At 38.6% G+C, this 14,657-nt stretch overlaps 1 non-coding gene across 1 annotated transcript; it reads right to left on the bottom strand.

Moving 5' to 3' along the window:
• Positions 1-523: 523 nt before the first annotated feature.
• LOC141634575 (small nucleolar RNA R71) lies at positions 524-630 on the bottom strand. The gene has a single exon (XR_012539302.1). It is a non-coding gene; the product is annotated as a small nucleolar RNA R71 (small nucleolar RNA).
• Positions 631-14,657: the final 14,027 nt, after the last annotated feature.

Raw genomic sequence — 14,657 nt, 5'->3', positions numbered from 1 at the left:
TTTGACAAATAATAGAAGACTTGCTAGAGGTACTTTGAGAGGTATTGGTGAGGTTGTAGATATTCAACCAAACACTATTGAGTTCGTCAACCCTTTTGCAAGAGAAGGTGAGGAGAACCCAACACAAAATCCAACACAAAATCAACCCACAATGCCTAAATTTTCATCACATTCCGTACCAACCGAGGAGAACCTACCCAATGGTACTCCCACACCACAACACTTAACCAAAAATTGCATTGCCAAGTCCGCATTTATCCAATTAGTCGAAAGAAGCCAATTTGGGGGGATGCCTAGTGAAGACCCTCACTCTCACATTGAGACTTTTTGTGACTATTGTGATGCGATTTCTCAAACCGGTGTAACTCAAGACCAAATTCGATGGATCTTATTTCCTTTTTCTCTAATTGGCACCGAAAAACAATGGTTGAAAGGCCTTGATAAGACTACTCTCGGAATTGACTCTTGGAAGAAATTGGCTCTAGCTTTCTACAAAAAGTTCTACCCACCGGAAAAGACTAACATGCTAAGAGCTCAAATTACGGGCTTTAAGCAAAGATATGAAGAATCTTTGTATGAAGCTTGGGAGCGATTCAAGGGAATTTGTCGCTCATGTCCTCATCATGGACTTAGCGAGTGGTTCTTGGTACAACAATTTTGGAATGGTCTTTATGAAGACTCAAGAAACATTCTCAACATGGGATCAAATGGTATGTTCACCGAAGTTGACGATAATCAAACTTAGAACAATATTGAGGAAGTGGCAATCCATAATTCACAATATAGTAGACCTCGCAAGGCTACTAGAGGAGGAAAGCATGAAGTGGACTCTATTACTCAATTGGGTGCTCAACTTAGTGCTCACATTGATACCATCAATTTGAATTTCGAAAAAGCTATGGCTAGATTTGAAGAAGCCTCAAAATCACCAAAGCAACATGTTAATGCCATGACGGCATCTTCATCAATCCCAAGCGGAATATGTGAGAATTGTGGAACTTTGGGACATGACCAAAGTGAATGTAGGGGAACAAATGAACAAGTGAATGCTTTTCAAGCATACAAGAGTGGTACCCCTTATTCAAATTATTACAATGAAAATACCAAATTCCACCCAAATCTCTCATACAAAAGCAAAAATGTTCAAAACCCTCAACCAACATACACCCCACCTCCCATGAGAAACCAAAATCAAAGACCCTTTTACAACCAAAACCAAGGTTACCAAAACCAAACTCCATACAATCAACAAAATGACCAAGGTTTTGATGTCCAAAAAGCGGTCCTCCAAATGCAAAAGAATCAACAAGAGTTTTTCACTCAAATGCAAAAGGATAGTCAAGCAAAGGAAATCACCATCAACAACATCCTAGCCCACACCAAAATGTTGGAAACCCAATTGACTCAACTAGCATCTTCAAGTTCTCAAAGACAAAAGGGGAAATTACCGCCTCAAAGTAATCCCCCAAGACATGAAACGGTTAGTGCCATTCACTTGAGGAGTGGTACGAGGTATGAAGCACCAAAGAAGAAAGTTGAGGATAAAGTTGTGGAAGCTAGTGACAAAGAAGAAGTTGTGCAAAACTCCAAGGATGAAGAACCATCAAAAGAAGAAGTTTCAAAGAAAAGTGAAGACAAGGCCAAGGAGAAGGAACCCATTGTGATTAGACTTCCTTTTCCAAGTCGTCAAGCTAAGCCCAAATTTGATGACCAACTTGGAAAATTTATGGAAATTGTGAAGAATTTGGAAGTCTCGATTCCTTTTACGGAATTAATCAATCACGTGCCGGCCTATGTAAAGTACATGAAGGACATCCTTACGAAAAAGAAGTCGATCCGGAAGCTTGAGACTATCGCCTTCACTAAGGTGAGTAGTGCAATCCTTCAAGGGAGTTCACCTCCAAAACTTAAAGATCCGGGAAGTTTCTCAATACCGTGTACCATTGGCGACACAACGATCAACAAAGCCCTGTGTGATCTAGGGGCTAGCGTGAGTGTTATGCCGTATTCGGTGAGTAAAAGGTTAAGGATGGGAGAACTTAAATGTACCAATATCACACTCCAAATGGCCGATAAATCGACGAAAACACCATTAGGGATATGGGAAGATGTTTCCGTAAGAGGTTGGAAATTTTTCATCCCGATGGACTTTGTCATTGTTGACATGGAAGAAGACTCCAATATTCCAATCATTCTAGGGAGACTTTTCTTGCACACCGCGGGTGCGGTGATAGATGTGAAGCATGGAGAGCTCACTCTAGAGGTGGGAGATAAGAGCATAACTTTCAATCTTGACAAGACCATGAGAGCTCCCCGTTTGCATGAACCATGTTTTATGGTTGATCATTATAGCCGGAAGGATGATAGGAAGAAGTCGGAATTTCAATGGAAAAAGAAAGTTGATGATGCTCCATCAAAAGAGCAAGTGAATAGCAATAAAGAGAGCTTGAAAAGCTCACCCATGATAAGTGAAGAGGATGGCCTCATTGGCCAAATCAAGAAAGGAGGAGAGTTGTCTCTATCAACTCAATAGATTTTTAATGACCAAGTAGACGAAGTTTCTGGTCTTTGGGACGATGAGTTTGAAGGGATTTTTAATCCCTACATTGGTAATGCTATCGATCAAGACCAACATGAAGGACAACAAGTGCAAAGATCTATTGAGGATCTTTATCATGATAATGAACAAGCTTTTGACTACTTCTTCAAGGTGTTGAGTAACATCAACAACACCTTGGCCATGCCCCCATGACATCTCACTAAGGATGAGAGTTTGGTGGAGTGCTCTCCAAACCACCATTTATAAATATTTCTAACTCCCTAACCTGCATTTTAATTCTTACATTGCATTTTTGTTATTTATGGATTTTTGTGCCTTGATCAAGATATTCATCATTTTTGAGAGAAGTGAGGGAGGGACTAATGATTTTATTGATGTGTAGTGCTTTAACTTAGTGTGGAGATAGCAATTGCCTAGGTTATTCATGCCTTTGTAGTGCCCCTACAATGAAGAACACGGGATTTGAAGAATGAAAATGACACGGGATATGCAAGTGCACGGATGGACCTGAATCCGGGTAGACCAGGAGGAATCCGAGCGGCTTAAAGGGTAATCCGCTCGTCTTACAGGAATCCGAGCGTCTGTAAAGGAGTCCGTCCGTCTAAATGAGCTGCAAAAATCAAAAATCTGGTCTGTAAGAGAATCCAAGCGTCCCAGCTGAGAAGACGCTCGTCTGAAATTGGCCGCTCGTCTTTGTAGAAAGACGCTCGTCTTTTTGCCAGTGCAGATTAAGAAAAGTTTCCGTAAAAGAATCCGCTCGTCTTTGAGGAAAGCCGCTCGTCCCACATTCAGAATCCGTTCGTCTTATTTGAAAGACGCTCGTCTTTAGGCGAGTTTTCCTGAAGCCAATTTGAGCAAAATCCGAGCGTCCCGACAGGAATCCGCTCGTCTTCCCCTGTTGTTCTGAATTTTTCGGGTGTTTTAATACACCTTCCCACATTCATTTCATTCATTCATTCATTCAAACACTACCCATAAACCCCAAAACCCTCATCCTCTCCATCACCAAAAACAAGATTTCTTCAACCAAATTCAACAAAATTAAATTGAAACTTCCTCAAAACAACAATTAATCACTCCTTTTGCAATAATAATTGAGTCAAGCACCAAAATCTTCAACCTTTGAGTCGATTTTTGAAATACAAAGAAAAAAATCCTTTCATCTTAAATCGATTTGGGTATAATTAGAAATTGAAGATTCTCAATCTTTTCTTGGTGTAATCGACAATGGCAAGAACAAAAGGAGCAACAAAGGCACTCAAAGCAAAGACACTTTCGAAAAGGCAACAAAGCCTTCAAGCAAGGAAAGCTTCAATGGCTATGATGGTTTCTAATGCAAACTTGGAAGTTCAACAACAACAAGATCCTCCCTTGGAAGCAACAACAATAACAACTCCGGAAATCGCTCAATTATCCAACTATCCGGAGGTAATTTTCATTTCCAACTCCCATAGGGATACATTTGCCAAGTATGCTAAGAAAGCCATTTTGCTCACCAAATTCATTTGTGAAGATGCCTTGAACAAATTGGGTGTCCTTGAACAAACAAAAGCCTTCTTTGAAGCCATGGGTTTGGGTAAATTGTTCACCACAAGAGAATTGACATACCCCTCCCTTACCTTGGAATTCTTAAGTTCATTGAAAGTGACTAAGGTAGAGACTAGAGAATACATCGAGTTTCATCTTGCGAATGTGAATAGGCGTATCACCTTTGATGTTTTGGGTAAGATATTAGGCCTTAGTGATACACCATATTATGACAAGATGCCCGAAAAGTATGACCCCACTCCTCTTTGGGAGGCAATTTCCGGGAAGAAATTTTTGAGCTTCCATGCTTGTCGCGCTCTATTATTCCACCATCCGGGCATTAGAGTATGGCACAAGGTCATCGGGAATACTATAATGGCAAGAAAAGGTATTAATCACTTTACCAAGCTCGATTGTGTTCTACTTGAGTCGGCCTTAAATGTAGGAAGGGAATTCACTAAGCCCTACAATGCTCTAAGGCTTTTGATGGAAAGATGGCTTAATGTCGATTGTGGTAAGGAAGGCCCCGCTCATATTGTAAATGGAGGTCTAGTTACTCTCTTGGCCAAGCACTTTGATCCAAATTTCAACAAGGATAACACCTATGTGGCGATCAAAGGGGGTCATCTCATTGACACCCGGATGCCATGATTAACAAGTATAAGTGGGTCAAGCATAATTCTCTTGACACCAACTATGGGTGGCTAACCAATGATGCTAGATCCTTCACTTTGCCTTCCAAGATATGCCGATTGAGTGCCCACTGAACAAACTACCTTCTTCCACTATCCAAGGGCGCCGAGTACATCATCCGTCAACAAAGGGGCGAGATTGAAGAGCCCTCCTCCTCCATTGTCACACCACCCTACCCATTCAAATATCAATAGTTCAAACCCAAAGATGTTGAAGTGGGAAATGATTACATCACCCTACTCATGAGAGAAATGCATAAACAAGCTTATAATGATCGAGTAGATGCATAATTGGCCCAATATCCACCCCTCCTTCATTTAGCTAGGCAAGGACTACTTGATCCATCATGTTCTTTGCCTAGTTGGGCGGATAGGGAAGTTTTCTTTCCAAGCACATCTAGGGGTAAAAGACCGGGTGAAGATGAGAATGTCGAAGATGAGAATGTTGATGATGAGGGTGTTGATGAAGAGGTAGATGAAGAAGAAGAGTCTAATGAAGATGATGAGGAAAGTGAGCAAGATCAAGAAAGTGAAGATGGGAGTGAAGATGATTCCACTTCCATGGAGGAAAATGATGACAATGATGATATGATGGAGGATTAGCAAACTTTGGAGGCTCCTACCCTCTTGAGGTTTGTCTACTTCTTTCTTTGTTTTCTTTATTTTATCTTGATCATAGTTTGGAGAGTCCTAGAACACGAGGACTAACACCTTGGCCCCATTGAGGTGTTCTTTTTATTGTTCCCACATGAAAAATCCAAAATGACAATATATAGTTTCATGCATTTCATTTCGTGTGCATGAACTACCCCAAAATTTAAGACATTAGAAATAATGTCTATCTCGGTTTAGGGAAGTACGTGCATACGCAACGGGAGGTAATCTAAATTATGCTCTCCGTCATAAACAAAAACCCATGCATCATGTAGTGTAGCTTAGTATAGCTTGCATTTAGTCTAGAAATCATGCATCATACTTGCATAATTTCCTATCATATTGGCCATTGAGGAGAATGCCCATATTAGTGTGGGGATGGGAAATTCTAACTTAACTATTATTCAAAACTCCAAAAAAATCAAAAATTTCGAAAAAATCAAAAAAATTGAAAAATTGAAAATTCAAAAACAAGTTCATTTCCTTTGTAGTATAGTCTTGTGTATATATTGTTTGTATATATTATGTTTGTCTATCCTTGTTCACATTGATCGACTACGCCACACCCGAGACATGAGGATATTGAAGACCGCATGGTATGATCTTTCCAATCTCCTTTTTCCTCTCTATGTTAATACTATGTGGCTTTATTTTGATTGATGCGGTATAAACAATGTGAATCTAGGACTTTCATTTAGATTATTTGGCATATTAGTTGGTAGAATCATATGCATTAGGATGTATATATGTTAGTTGCATCATGGCACGTAGTTGCATGTTAGAAAATTTTGTGAAACCGTCTACTTGGGAAGCTTGACAAGTGTATATAGGCCCTAGTAGATGTTTTTTCTTCTTAAAACTTTGCTTGTTAGAATACTTGTAAAACACCCTAGGATGTGTCATGCTAGTATCCTTTAACCCATGGATTAAGGCCTAGTCAAGAGTACCTTGTGGTGCGATAACTTCTTGGCTACCGTTTATTCCAAGGTGACCCTTGAAACCATGCAACCATCATTCATCCATGTTCTACCACATTTTGTCATCAAAGGGAATGGGCACAAAAAGAAATTGATTTGAGTTCAAGAAATTAAATGAAAAGTGAAAGAAAGTTTGCAAAATGCATCAAAAGAAAAGAGGAGTAACAAAATGAAAACTCCTATGCTTCAAATATAAGGCACCCTCACTACATATGGGGTGACCTTGAAAATGTTCAAAAAGAAATGCAAAAAGTTGAAAGTTGTCAAGTGTTAAAATGCCAAAAATCTAAAGAAATGGCAAAAGAAAGTGTTCTCAAATTTTATATGCCACAAGAAATTGGGGAGAAAAACAAAAACAAAAGCAAACTCCCAAATGAAACTCAAATTCTATCGATCCCTTTATCCATCGTATCCATTTTTGTGCATGGTAGAGAGGGGACGACCCTTCTTCTTGTCTAGGCAAGAAGTGGAATTCCGCGATCCTCCAGTGTTTCTAACACCATAGGGAGTCTATTCTTGACAAAAGCATTTAACGATTGAGGACAAAGGTACCCTAGCTTGACACAACTTGGAGGTGATTTATTGGTATCCTTCTAGGCTTAGTAGTTTGAAGAAATTGCATCTATGAAGGAGTGTATACCCTTGAATTGCTTCCCTTGTAGATAATTTCCGCCACTTAGATGAGGAAAGTGGCTATTCTTTTGTAGATGCATCCATTACTTGATTTTATATGCTTTAATGCTTGGATGTGTCGCCATTTTGGCAAGACCCACCTTGCCTTGCAAGAAGGCATCCTACCTCATGGTTGTCTTGTTGTGAGTTGAAGGGGCGGAGTGAGACCAGCTAATTGTCTCATATCGGCTATTCTATTAGGTTAGTTTAAATAACGGTCCTAGTTTTTGTCACCTCTTTACTCGGGTCGAGCAAAGGTTCGGTTTGGGGATATTTGATGTGACCATTATTTGAGCGTATTTAGTCCCCGAATTAGCCTTGTTCCCATGCTTTTTAGTGCATATTTAGGTCATTTATTGTCTTTAGTCCTTTGTTTTGCATATTCTTTGAGGTTTTGATCCCTTGGTAGGAAAGGAGTGCAAACCTTGCATTTTCATGGCAAAATGGAGCTAAATTGATTGAATTCAATGACCAAGCATCAAAGAGAAGACAAGACTAGAAGGCCTTTGTACATATTGTAGTAGTTGGGCAATGATGAGAAAAGATCCTTGCATCTCCGATGAAATCCCCAAGGATTATATGAAGAAGAAGGAAGAAAAGAAGAAGGGAAGAAGCTGACTCAGAATCCGAGCGGATTGCCCCTTGGACGCCCATCCAAGACAAGGAATACGAGCGTCTTCTTCAGAGGGACGCTCGTCCAAAAGACCCACAATCCGCCCGCCCAGCCATTTAATCTGCTCGTCCAAAAGCCAGACAATCTGCTCGTCCAGTGCCCTGTACGCTCGGATTGTGTTAAAGCTATTCCGTTTTCTTCTTGTTCTATGAAGGATGCACATACCTCGGAAAGACTATGAAAAAGGAGACTCGCATATTTTTCTGAGAGGAGCGATTCCTCAAGGACTTAATCGTCATTTAAGCCCTTAGTAAACCCTAATTTGTATACCTAATCCCCATTATAAATACCCCATTAGTCTAATTAGATAATCATGTTCTTCTTATCAATCTTTAGTGTAGTTTATATCATTCTAATCTCTCTTTTATCTTGTAATCAACTTTTAATCAAGTCTTAATACAAATATCATTTCCTTAATCTCTCTTTTGTTCATCTTTCATTTTGGGTAATTGAAGATTATTTGGGTTATTATTGGGAGATTGACAACCTTCCAATCAATCATCAAGTACTTCTATTATTCTTTGCTTTATTATTGGAATCATTAGTAGGTATAATTCACTTAATCCCTTTTTAATTATTGTTAATTATCTTCATTTATTCATCATGTTTTACTTTGTTGGTATGATTGACAACCTTGCTAGCATGTTCAACATGATAATGAGTGAGCAGTTTCCTTAACTAGGGTTAATGGGTAATTAGGGGAAACCAACATGGGGGACGATTCATGCTTAATTTAATATGTTTTCATAGTTTATTTGCTTGCTTGTTGTGATCTCAACTTATGCACATGTTATGTTTGACGAAATGCGAGCCTATGAATCCTTGCATTTTTTACCCATCACTTACCTTTTCAATGAGACTTGTAAGACATAAACCAACTCGAGTCTCATTAGAACATGCATATACTTGAGTAGGGAATATTAAGTCGACTTGTAGGTGTTGTACAATCTAATCGATTCGGTTCCGGAACCCAAACTTTCCTACGATTGTAAGATATAAACCAACTCGATCCATCACAACAATAATTGCTTGCTTATAATTTGAGAATATGTTTGTATGATCAATTCCCATGAATCCCCTATGACCCCATGATACCCTAGTGCCTTTTATCAATTGTTTACATCTCTTTTTAATCATCTTGCTTGTTTACTTTCATTGCTATTTAGTTTAGTGATCTTCTATTCCAACCCCAAATTGTGACACCCCTAGACACCGCTGCTTACAATTGAAAATCTCACTTCAATACCCGTCCCTTGGGATCCGACCTTTACTTGCCTCTTTACTAATAGTAGAGTTGTTTGTGGAGTTATAAATATTGTTTTGGTCTAGGTGCTCCTAACGACAAGTAGAGAAAACTAAACCTCTCAAGAGGGCTCGACCACTTAGCCTTGTTTTGGAGCTATTGGTAAACTCAGCTCTAACTTGATCTTCTTCATCTTTAGGATAATCCACTTGGCTCTGTTTATTCAAAAATATAAAACTTGTTAAAATTTAATTTACATAATTATTTAACATTTGTTTTCCCAAAGTCTAATTCAAATAAAAGTAGATATTTACCTTAAACCACTTCCAATACTGTTCTCGTCGGGCAGGTTTAGTTTCAGTCCAATTTGGCCCATGCTCATGATAATTACCTTTCACTGTTTTTATCACTAACTTCAAAACCTCCGGATGTTCAAACCTGTTTGTTGTTACAAATAAATTATGTGTGTATTAAAGAAGCAAAAAGGAAGTATTACACCGTACCAATAAGTTGCAGACAGTATTAAAATCAATGAACTTGCTTGAATATTGTGATAATACGTACATATATCCATGAAATATCCAAACCATCTCACCAAGTATAAGTTTATTTAGCATAAGCTATACTAAAGACTTTTTTACTGTCAAACTGTAATACCCCGTATTTTATATAATAAATTAAATGGATATTATTATATATATTAATTATTATGCATTTTATATTACTAATTATATCGGGTTAATTGTTGAGTCGATAATTACGTTAAGTTATCGAGCTAAGTTAATTAAGACGGGTTTATATGGAATTCGAAAGGTGAGCTAAACAATTAACCCTCGACCCATTTGAGCTGGCCCAATACACGTCCAGCCCAAAATAACCCTAACCCTAATAATAACCCTAACCCTAATAGTACCTACCCCAACCCGCCTCCCTCATTGCTCACTACCTCAAACCGCCTCCCTCCTTCACCAACACCAAAACATCAGATTTCACGCATAGAGAGGGAGAGAGAGTGGCCGTGGGTGTTGACAGTGAAGCAAGGAAGAGCTAGGGACTATTGTTGACGGCCGTGGGTGGCCCTGGTGGCGGTTGTGGTGGCGGAAAAAGGTAAGAGTCAACCCTTTCCTCTGTTTTCATCTTTCTGTATAGTTATTGGTGGTTGTTTCGTGTCTTATAGGGGCGTTTATGGCGGTCGTTGTTGAAGGGGTATAGGAGTAGAGTGGTGTGAGACGAGTGACTTGGTGGTTGTTGGGGTGGTTTTGGGTGGTGTTGGTGGCCGTGAAAGGCGGCAGCGACAGGGGGGATAGCAACGGGTTTTAGCAGGGGGTTTTTCAGGCGGTTTAGATGGTTAAGTTGGGGTGGCACCACCGTGGACTCGGGGGAGGTCGAAACAGTGGTGCCACGGCGTCTGGGTTCGTGGGCTGACGGCGAGCAGGTAGGTGGTGGTTTGGCAGGGGATGAGTGAGAGCTGCGGTGGTTGCAGGTCGAGAACAAAGGGCGTATGGGGAGGTACGGTGGTGAACTGACAAAAACGACGGCGCTGGTTTGACTCGCCGGCGCAGTCGACGACCCATGGGGGTGGTCGTTGGTGGTGGGTCGAGTGGGTGTTAGGTGCAGTGGTTGACACGGTGGAGAGGTGGCGCGTGTGAGCGTGGGGATGCGAGTGAAGGGACGGTGGTTGTGGACGGGTTGTTTTAGTTTTGAAACGGGTTTTGTCATAGTTTAATCGTTATGTTTCGTTAATTGGTCGTATGCTTAATTAATTAATTTAATTCCCGAGTTAATTAAAATAATTAAAGACGGGTTTTGAGTCGGGTTATTGAATTGTTCAAATGTTTGATTCGGGTTTTCTTAATCGAATAATTCGTTTAATCTTTTAATTATCATATTGGTTATTCAATTTAATTCCCGAGCCAGTTAAGTAATTCAAGTCGGGTTTGTTAAAATAAAAAAGCTACTATATCGGGAAAGTTTCCATTTTAAGAAATTCTACTTTAGTAACTTTCTATTTTGGGAAGTTGGGTCATATACTAATCGGGTTATTTTAGTTATCAGTTGGGCATAAGTTTGGTGTCGGGATTGTATTTCGGGAAGCTTCTTGGGAGATTTCTATATTTAGTAGTTAGTAATTATAAATATTATAATTGTTTTAGGTGACGGATTCGTGAAGGATCGATAATCAGATTCGTTGCTTTATTTTCTCGGACTCGCTTGAATCGCTTAATTGGATTTGCTGGCACTTTGAGGTAGGGAAATACACTTGACTTATTATCGTTGTTGTTTAATTGTGTTGACTTGATTCGTGGTTGTTGATTTACGTTATGATTAATATATGGGAAGGTGATTGACTGAATTGATCGTATTGAGTATGATATCACATCATCGAGTAATCGGCATGATTTTATGATTTATCAGTTCAGTGATTTATATATATATATATATATTGTGTTGCATTAATTTATGTTGAGCATCTCATATGCATTGGAGTTGGAGGATGGTGTAGGAGTGATGATGTTGAGATACGATGTGAGTTGTGATAAGGCCCAGACGGGTTCTGCAGGACTTGCCCTGGTGTCCTCAGCTGCGAGCTGGCAGATCGGCTACGGTCGATATATATAGTCTACCGGGGATCGGTATGGATGGGTTGTCCGGGGTATGAGATATAAGATATGAGTTGAGATGGAGATGGAGGTGACGGAGGAGCATGCATATCATATTTTATTGTTTCATTGTTTTCCCTACTCAGCTTCGCGGCTGACCCTGTGTATTCGTGTACGCCTGTGATGATCCAATTATTGGGGAGCAGATTGACAGGTATTTCGAGACCGATGGGAGCTGGCGGGAAGAGAGCTTGGATGACCGACTTAGTGCCTAGCCCACCTTAGTCTTATTAGTAGTTTTATCAGACTTTATCTTTTGGTCATATTTTTGGAGGCTTTGTTTTAATTCCAGTTGTAATCTCACTATAAACATTTTAATAAAGTACTGTGTTTCTTTCCTTTGTTATCTACTGCCTCGGGTTTCCGAGATGGTAACACCGTCATTTATCCGAGGAGTCCTAGTTCGGGCCCTTAAATAAATGGGGGTGTTACAAAGTGGTATCGTCAGCGAACGATCCTCGGGCCTAAACCAATGAGCCCAATGAACCTAGGATGTGTCTAATTAAAATGAACCCCGGGATAGAACCGTTAGGAGCACACTAAGGTAAGGTATGAGTTAGGGGCCCCCTTACACCGAACCAGCCCTCCTCTCGGTTTGACCCGAAACCCCGAGTGTATATGAGAGAAAGGGTAGAAGAGTTGCTTGAGGTTGAGCATGAAATTCAAATATCGTTGCCTAAGTATTAACTGATTGATACATTGATTATTGCATAATCGAGTTGATGTGTATCTTGAGACCCATATATTCTAACCATTCTGCAGGACAATGCTACGGTAAGTATTTTGTATGAATGATGACGTGATCATATGATGTTGTGGAAATGAGAAATAAATTTTCGAGTTCAGGATTAATAATCAATGAAGTGTTGTGCTAGTCGTGAGCATGAAAATAATTGCGAGTCGATGATAGTTACCTAGGTGGATGTTGAATAATGTGCTGATAGTACTATTATGTCTAGTAATATGCGGTTATGTGATCCCAAAGCCATGCTAGTATAGTCTTGTGATAGTAATTAGAAACACTATCGAATTGCATGTTTATAGTCATAACAATCGTGAGTTAGATATACGGAGTAGGTCGAGATACGAAGGGATTCTATGGGGTAGATGTTACGAATTGTACAGTGTGAGATTTAAGTTAGGATGGATTAGTATCGATAGTATAGTTGTAAGAATTGGGACGTAGAAAATGAACGACATAGTGCTGAAACTCGTTTAGTTTGATGTTACTCTTTAATTGACGTTACTGTCATTTCTTTTCTGTTTATTGCCTATGGATGAAAATTTTATGGGAGATAGCCTCGCGAGTTAGTGTTCATTTGGCGTTAGTTTCATGCTTATATGATATACGGATTAGGAGTAATAAATATTTTAGCGAGTTGTGGTTAGGAAGTTTCTGTGCAGTGATGTTTTGACCAACGATTTTGTAAAAATCCTCATTTAAATTGTATTAATAATTTTCGCATAATTCCAACTCCATCGATCATAAAATTTGCATATGTTTTCAAATTGATAAGCCACGAAAAATTCTTGATGTCTCTATATTAAACGGTAGGTTTTGCAAACCCGACCCAGTTTTGGACCAATTCTTTGTCACATATTTGTTTGGACCAACTGAGTTGTAAAATTCTTTAAAAATGAAATTCTTGTGCTTTAGACCTAATTCTTTTTTCCCCTGTGTTTTTAACTCTCCGTGTTTTATAAAAATAATATGACTCAAGTTTTAATCGAACGGTTATTTATTCGTGATCTTTGAAAGTTACAACGTGAAACATGACTTGTAAAATGTGTGTTCTAGGTTGAGTTTCATACAGTTGTTTGATTAATTCATGAACCTTAGTAATGTGAATTTATAATGCTTTATATGACGATAGTAGCACGCATGTTTAGTAGTTATATATATCTTAGCAAGTGATAAAATTAAAACTTAGTTGATAACATTGTTGGCATGATAGCATGAGTAAAATTGGATAGCTTAATTTGATTCTTAATCGAGGGTGAAATGTTTATACGAGTCCAGTTGTTTGCATACTTTATATACATTTGGCATGTTGTAGTGTCTCTGGGTGTGCATCATATTTGCATAGTGGTCGGATATATATATAAATATAAAACTATATTGTCATATCTTGGTAGGTTGATGGCGTTAAAAGTTAATTGATTGTTCTAATATACACGCATGAATAATTATAATAATTATGTCTAAATATTTACACATGGATGGTAGTAATGAGTATGTCTAAATGTTCACACATGTAGGATGCATCTGAGTTCTAATGTCTTTCATATGAGTTGTGTGCTCATCGTTATATTTATTACCGTCATCGCAATAAATTATTTCAGTTGGACCTACACCTATAACATGATAATAAACGGTGTTGTTATTCCTTATTGAATATGTTCGTTATTACGATGTCATAAAATGCTAAAGTGATTCTTGCAATTGTATGGGTGTGCTATAAAGGAAACTGTTTGATATAACACGACAATTGGCATATCTATATTCTCGAGTCGTTACTATCAATTATATTATAATAAAGATTGTTATGATAACTATGTTGACAATTATAATAGGATAACCCTTTGATGATTCACATGAGATGCATTGGTTTAAATGATAGTCGTTATAGTTACATTTAATTGAGCCTACGAGTTGCCTAATTATTCAATCATGCAAATCAGAGAAATTGTTCAAGTTGCTAATCTTTTATCATAGCTAGTGTTCTACAAAGTATATGATGGCAAATGTATATGTTTAAACTATTTATACAATATCTTTGTTTTGCTGAAAATGAATTATACTAAGTTGCTGGACACAATTGAATGATATGGTTGCTAAGATGTTAAACACATGTGGGATATGGAAGGAATGTTGTCGTTGTCATAAATCATATGTTGTTACTTTTAATGGGAAATATGTTTTCAGAATTGATATTGTGCAAACAATTTTGATAATTTAAAATATGAATGATGAGTATGTTGTTGATTGCTTAAAGTCA

This window comes from Silene latifolia, chromosome Y (assembly GCF_048544455.1).
Source record: "Silene latifolia isolate original U9 population chromosome Y, ASM4854445v1, whole genome shotgun sequence".
NCBI classification, from domain to species: Eukaryota; Viridiplantae; Streptophyta; class Magnoliopsida; order Caryophyllales; family Caryophyllaceae; genus Silene; species Silene latifolia.
The sequence above is the reverse complement of the archived record's forward strand: the minus strand, read 5'-3'. Positions and strand labels throughout refer to the sequence as shown.